Below are 6,472 nucleotides of genomic sequence, written 5' to 3'. Positions count from 1 at the left end.
AACTCTCCCCCTAGACAAAGAAGCAAAATCCAAAGCATTTGCGGGGGGGGGGGGACGAAGCTAAAAGCAACAACAGACTATAGTTCAGAGCTTACAAGAAGATTTGGTTTATATGTATGATATAGGCCTGTATTGTAAAATCAAATAAATATATTGTGTAAAAAAAAAGAAGAAGATGATAATCTGCTCGGTGAGACGGTGGCCAGATTCTCCAAAAGACAATTAGACTATACAAACAAAAGCAATATAACTACCTTTGCAATTGAAGATATGAACAAAAATGAAAGACTTGACTCTGTCCAAGGCTGGTCAGCTATTGCTGCAACAATAAGAACTAACAGGAGAAGAAGAGAAGAAAATTGCAACAAAGGAAGAGAAGATGAGACAGCAGTTACTTTAACTTTCTAAGATGAAACCAACTCATAGCCAATACAATTAGACTGGACTTTGTGTAATATCCCAGCAGTTATTTCCAGATAGTAACAGGCCGTCTGCATTTTGGATAAATTAAAATTTATAAGAACTTCTTTAAAGGTAGCCACATTTTAGAGTACATTACAATAATCTGCACATTGAAAGGGAGAAAGAGATTGCCATTCAATAATCCAGAGTTTGTAATTTATTAAAAAAAAGTCTCCCCCACAGAATTTAGAACTAGTCTGTATACTCTGAAAAAGCATGCAGGCCTCTACCATTTCAAAATATAACTGGCAAATCCATTCTTTATTTAACAATCCATTGAACCCAGTGGTCTTGGACAGAACCAGTCTTAAAAATAGCAGACCTTGTAGGGTTTTCAAGGCAAAAGATGTTCAGAGGTGGTTTCCGCATCATGACCCTTGTGTTCCTTGGAGGTCTCCTGTCCAAATATTAGCCAGGGCTAGAGTTGCCAGGTCCAATCGTTTTGGTGGTGGGGGTAGGAGGGACTGTCTGGGAGTGTAGTGGGTGGGCAATGTCGCTGGCATGATGATTTCACAAGGAAGTGATATCCTGGCAGGATATCACTACCTTGTGACATCATCATTTGGCCAAAATGCTAAAGTGTTGGCATGCAACGGCCCTGGCTTGATGATGTCATTTCTCGTGTGATGTCATCACGCCGACCACATCAATGCATGACAGGCCTCTTTGGAGGTGTGGCTTCCCCTACCAGTCAGCTGGCTGGTGGTGGATTGAAGCCCCAAAGATCGGGGGATCCCCTTCCCTAGCCAGGGCCAACCCTGCTTAGCTTCTGAGATCTGATGAGATTGGCCTTTAGCCACAGCCAAAGTAGTATCAGGATTAAGATAAGTGAGCAGGAAAGGCATAGAAACAAGGGAAACCTTGAAAACTATCACCAGCTGTATCCGCAGATCTCTCAAAGAGGCAGTCAACACGTAGTCAAAGAAAATATTGGATAAAGTTTCAATTGCCCCAGACCCACATATACATAATCTGAGTAGGGAATTTCTTAGAATCTGCCCACAAAACTAGTGAGGGGCAGATTCCATGTCTTAATAACCTTCAGCCTGCTTTAGAAAATAATATAGTCCTTTAGGGTTATGCATCATGACTTTTTGAATGTTTAGATTAGTCCTTGGTTGTGCTAAAAATCCTTTCTAAACAAGGTTTTTCATGCCCTCCCACTATGTACAATGCTTGACGAACCTAATGTTTATTTTCACTTGAATTATGCTTCTGTTACTTCAAGAGGATATTCTCTTTCCAATAATCTGTTGGTATTAGTCAAGATGCCAAAGAGGCAGGGAGGGCGATTTTTATCCCCCTCTTCTCCACTCTACAGCCCACCAACCACCATGCCATTTGGCAGAGTCCATGTGGGTCCACAACCTTGGGAATCGAGTGTAGTGGATTAGAATGGGACTGCTGGGGGTGGGCAAGAAAGATCCATGACCATCAGTATCTTCCACTGACAAACTGCTGAATCCATTTCTAGATGTGAATTGCTTGAATGCATATTCAGTTTTGCCAGATGGTGAGGTGGGCATGAGTAACTGAGTTTGTTAATTTGCTGAGTGGGTGAGAAAAAAATATCTGCTGACCTCACTAAATGCTTAACTCATGGATGAATTTATAGTGCAATCCCATGCAGTTATTTCAGTCTAAGCACATTTTTTAAAATGATCATGTGCTGGTGTAATTCTTCATAGGACTGCACAAACACACCAGTACCTGCAACTGAGCCTCGGGAGTGACTTTCAGAACATTTTAGGAAAAGCAATATGGCGTCCGGGAGGGAGCTTAGGTGCTCAAGCTCCTCCGATTAGCTTTTAAATTATGCTAAATGAAGTCCAGCGGGTCAAGGAATATCGGACTCTGCATGGTTAACAGACTCTGCATGGTTAACAGAAGGTAGGAATATTGGCTGTTTGTTTTGCTTTGGAGCGACGGTTCCGAGGCAGCGAGGCTGACAAGGCCGACGAGGCTGGAGGCCGACGAGGCTGGAGGTGTGGGACCACCCGGATGCGGAGTGAGTTGATGGGGGAGGCGAGGGGGTCGACCCTCGATAGGGAAGCCCTGGGTGTGCCCACCCCGTCGCTGCTGGGGTGCCGGGGGCCTGGACTCGACTGGAGGACCCTGCGGGGCAGCGTGGGAGTCCCCGGGACGACGCCCGGTAGACCGGAGGGCCCTGCAGGGCAGCGCGGGAGCCCCCAGGATGACGCCCAGTGGACCGAGCTTGGAGGGACTGGGAGAGTGGGCTCGGCAGGAGGGTCCTGCGGGGCAGCGTTGGACTCTCCAGAAAGACGCCGGAAGACCGCGCCCAGAAAGATCACGAAGCACTTGGAAGCTGGTGCTGGAGCTCGGGACTATTCTTCCCAGTGCGACCAATGGGCAGGCTGCCACAGGAGTAGCAAACATCGGCCCTGAAACAACTGAGAGTGGGGAACTACCGGTGGCAAGAGGATCAATGGGGGGTTGTTACCTTTTGTGGACCCTTCTCGCTGGCTGGGCGCGTCAGCTTCGCTGGATTTTGCCAGCTGAAGGCGCGGTCTGGGTTTCCAGACTGATACCAACAAACTACCTGAAATTGAAAACTCGAAACGAAACGAAGCCCCCTAGTGATGAGGACTGTGATTTTCCTCTGAGGGTTGAGATATTTCCGGCCTGGAACAGCTGCAGATGCAGAGGGAAGTTTTAGATTGTGGCAGCAATAATTGTGTGAGTGCTGAACTAATGAGGAGGGAGTGACTATGGATTGTCTGCTATAATGAAGAGATGAGTGCTGCAAGTGGAATGAGTGTGGTAGTTGTGCAGGGAATCAAGGTAGGGGAGCTAGGTTCACTGTTGACCTTTGGTCAAGAATTTTATATTGTGTAGCACCTGATATGATTAGATAGCAGAGGAGTGAAGAGTGGTTAGTTTATTGCTGAGGAGTGAATTGTGTTCTATCTTTGTTTCTGTACCCAAACTTGCAAGCAACTGGCGATTTGAAGCTCAGCGGAGATCACTCAGTGCTGAATGTGCCTGGTCATCAGATTCCGGTGCTTTTGAGGAGGGGGAAGTATAGCAGTGGGCCTACGTGGGGTTCTAAGGGAAGGACGCGGAGAAATAGAATGGCACGGCACCCTTCCAGCCTAAGGCCCATCCCAAGGGTGACTGGCAGTGGGACTAAGATGGAGAACCCCTTTCCGTCATTGGTATTGTGCAATGCCAGGTCGATCAACAACAAAGCTGCTGTCCTTCGGGACTTTGTAATCGATCAACAAGCTGACCTGGCATGCGTGACTGAGACCTGGGTGAGGGAGGGGGAGACAGTAGCTCTTGCCCAGCTGGCCCCACCTGGGTTCTCGGACCTTCACCAATCACGGACGAAGGGGCAGGGGGGAGGAGTGGCTATGTTCATTCGGGAGGCTTACTGCTTCAGGGCGCTTCCGGCTGTGGAGATCGCGGGCATAGAGTGTGTCGGAGCGATGCTGGAGGCTGAGGAGAGTTTGGCGATTTGGGTGGTGTACCAACCGCCTAGCGCACCGGCCAATAGCCTGCCGTCCCTGGTGGAGGCCGTATCAGGCTGGGCGTTGGAGCACCCTAGGCTGTTGGTCATGGGTGATTTCAGCGTCCATGCCGAGGACGCGACCTCCAGCCGGGCTGTGGACCTAGTGTCGTCCATGGCGGCGCTGGGACTCTCGCAATTTATCACGGCCCCCACGCATCGGGCCAGTCACATGCTCAATCTGATCTTCACGGCTGGGATAGGGGTGAACAGGATTACTACAATAGCAGTACCATGGTTGGACCACCGGGCCCTGAAGGCCCGTCTGAATGTGCCACCCGAACCCCGCTTAGGCGGTGAGCAGATTTTTGCTCGCCTGCGAGGCCAAATGGATCCAATGCAGCTCCAGATGGCGTTGCGGGATCCGAAGCCCCCTGGCAGCTCGTTGGATGAGCTAGTGGAGGACTGGCATGACCGGCTCTCCACGGCCATCGATGAGATTGCTCCCAGGCGTCCTTTCCGGACTCGTGTTAGGCGAGCGCCCTGGTATACCCAGGAGCTGCGCCAGCTGAAGCGAGAACTGAGATGACTAGAGAGACAGTGGCGCCGCACTTGCGACGAGGCTTCAAGAACATCCTATAGGACGTTTATGAGATCCTATGAGATGGCAGTCAAGGCCACAATTCAGTCGTTGACAGCTCTGCCACAGGGCAGGCAAAACATGAGGGAATTGGACATCGGCTGTGAGGCATTTGCGATCTACTTTGCAGAGAAAGTCTTGGCGCTCCACCGTGATCTCCCCACCACAATTGATACAGTTAGTGAACTTGAGGCCCATTGCATGTCTTTGGGGCCGGGTTCAGTGTGTTTTTGCCCGCTCAGTCTGGAAGAAGTTGACAGATTGCTTGTGTCCATGTGCCCAACCACATGCGACCTTGATCCGTGCCCCTCTTGGCTCATTAAAACGGGTTGAGAGGGGTTTCGAGGTGCCCTGCGGGAGATTATTAAGAAGTCTCTCTTGGAGGGACAGTTCCCCAGGGCACTCAAGGAAGCGATGGTCCGCCCTCTCTTGAAAAAAGAGTAGATTTGCGATCTACTTTGCAGAGAAAGTCTTGGCGCTCCACCGTGATCTCCCCACCACAATTGATACAGTTAGTGAACTTGAGGCCCATTGCATGTCTTTGGGGCCGGGTTCAGTGTGTTTTTGCCCGCTCAGTCTGGAAGAAGTTGACAGATTGCTTGTGTCCGTGCGCCCAACCACATGCGACCTTGATCCGTTCCCCTCTTGGCTCATTAAAACGGGTCGAGAGGGGTTTCGAGGTGCCCTGCGGGAGATTATTAAGAAGTCTCTCTTGGAGGGACAGTTCCCCAGGGCACTCAAGGAAGCGATGGTCCGCCCTTTCTTGAAAAAACCATCTCTGGATCCGGCTGAATTGGCCAACTATCGGCCGGTGTCCAATTTGCCCTATTTGGGCAAACTTATTGAGAGAGCGGTGGCGACACAGATGCAGGGCTTTCTGGATGACACTTCTGTCCTCGATCCCTTCCAGTCCGGCTTTTGCCCTGGTCACGGAGTGGAGACTGTACTGGTCGCTCTGACTGACGACCTCCATAGGCATCTGAATCGAGGTGGTGTGGTGGCACTGTTGTTGCTAGATCTGTCGGCCACATTTGATACGGTCGACCATCAGTTGCTGACCCACCGCCTCGCCGACGTGGGAATTCAGGGGCTTGCCCTTCAATGGCTGGCATCTTTTCTTCAGGGTCGGGGACAAAGGGTGGCGATAGGGGATCAGCGGTCCCGGAGGTGGCCCCTCGAATGTGGGGTACCTCAGGGGGCAGTGCTATCCCCGATGTTGTTTAACATCTACATGCACCCCCTTGCCCAGATTGCCTGGAGTTGTGGGCTTGGGTGTCATCAATATGCACATGACACCCAGCTCTATCTGATGTTGGGCGGCCGGTCAGACTCCACCCCAGATGACCTTCATCGGGCACTACAGGCCGTGGCTTGTTGGCTCAGACTGAGTCAGCTGAAATTAAACCCGGCAAAGACGGAGGTCCTGGGCTTGAGTCGGGCTGGTCTGGGGTTGGGGCTCCCTCTCCTGACCTTTGACGGGGCACCATTGGTGCCAGCGTCGGAGGTTAGGAGTTTGGGTGTGCTCCTGGACTCCTCGTTAATGATGGAGGCCCAGGTGGCAGCCACTGCCAAGTCAGCTTTTTACCATCTGCGGCTTGTGCGGCAGTTGGTCCCCTTTCTCGACCACAATGACCTGGCCACAGTGATCCATGCAACGGTCACCTCGAGGCTAGACTACTGTAACGCTCTCTACATGGGGCTGCCTCTGTCGCAAATTCGGAAGCTGCAACTAGTGCAGAATGCTGCAGCCAGGCTGTTGATGGGTCTTCCTAGACGAGATCACATCCAGCCTGTGCTCAAAGTGCTGCACTGGTTGCCAATAGCATACCGGATTCGTTTCAAAGTGCTGGTTATTACCTTTAAAGCCCTATATGGCCAGGGACCGGCCTACCTGAGGGACC

This window comes from Gekko japonicus, unplaced genomic scaffold (genome assembly GCF_001447785.1).
Source record: "Gekko japonicus isolate JY-2015 unplaced genomic scaffold, Gekko_japonicus_V1.1 scaffold636, whole genome shotgun sequence".
NCBI lineage: Eukaryota > Metazoa > Chordata > Lepidosauria > Squamata > Gekkonidae > Gekko > Gekko japonicus.
The sequence above is the reverse complement of the archived record's forward strand: the minus strand, read 5'-3'. Positions refer to the sequence as shown.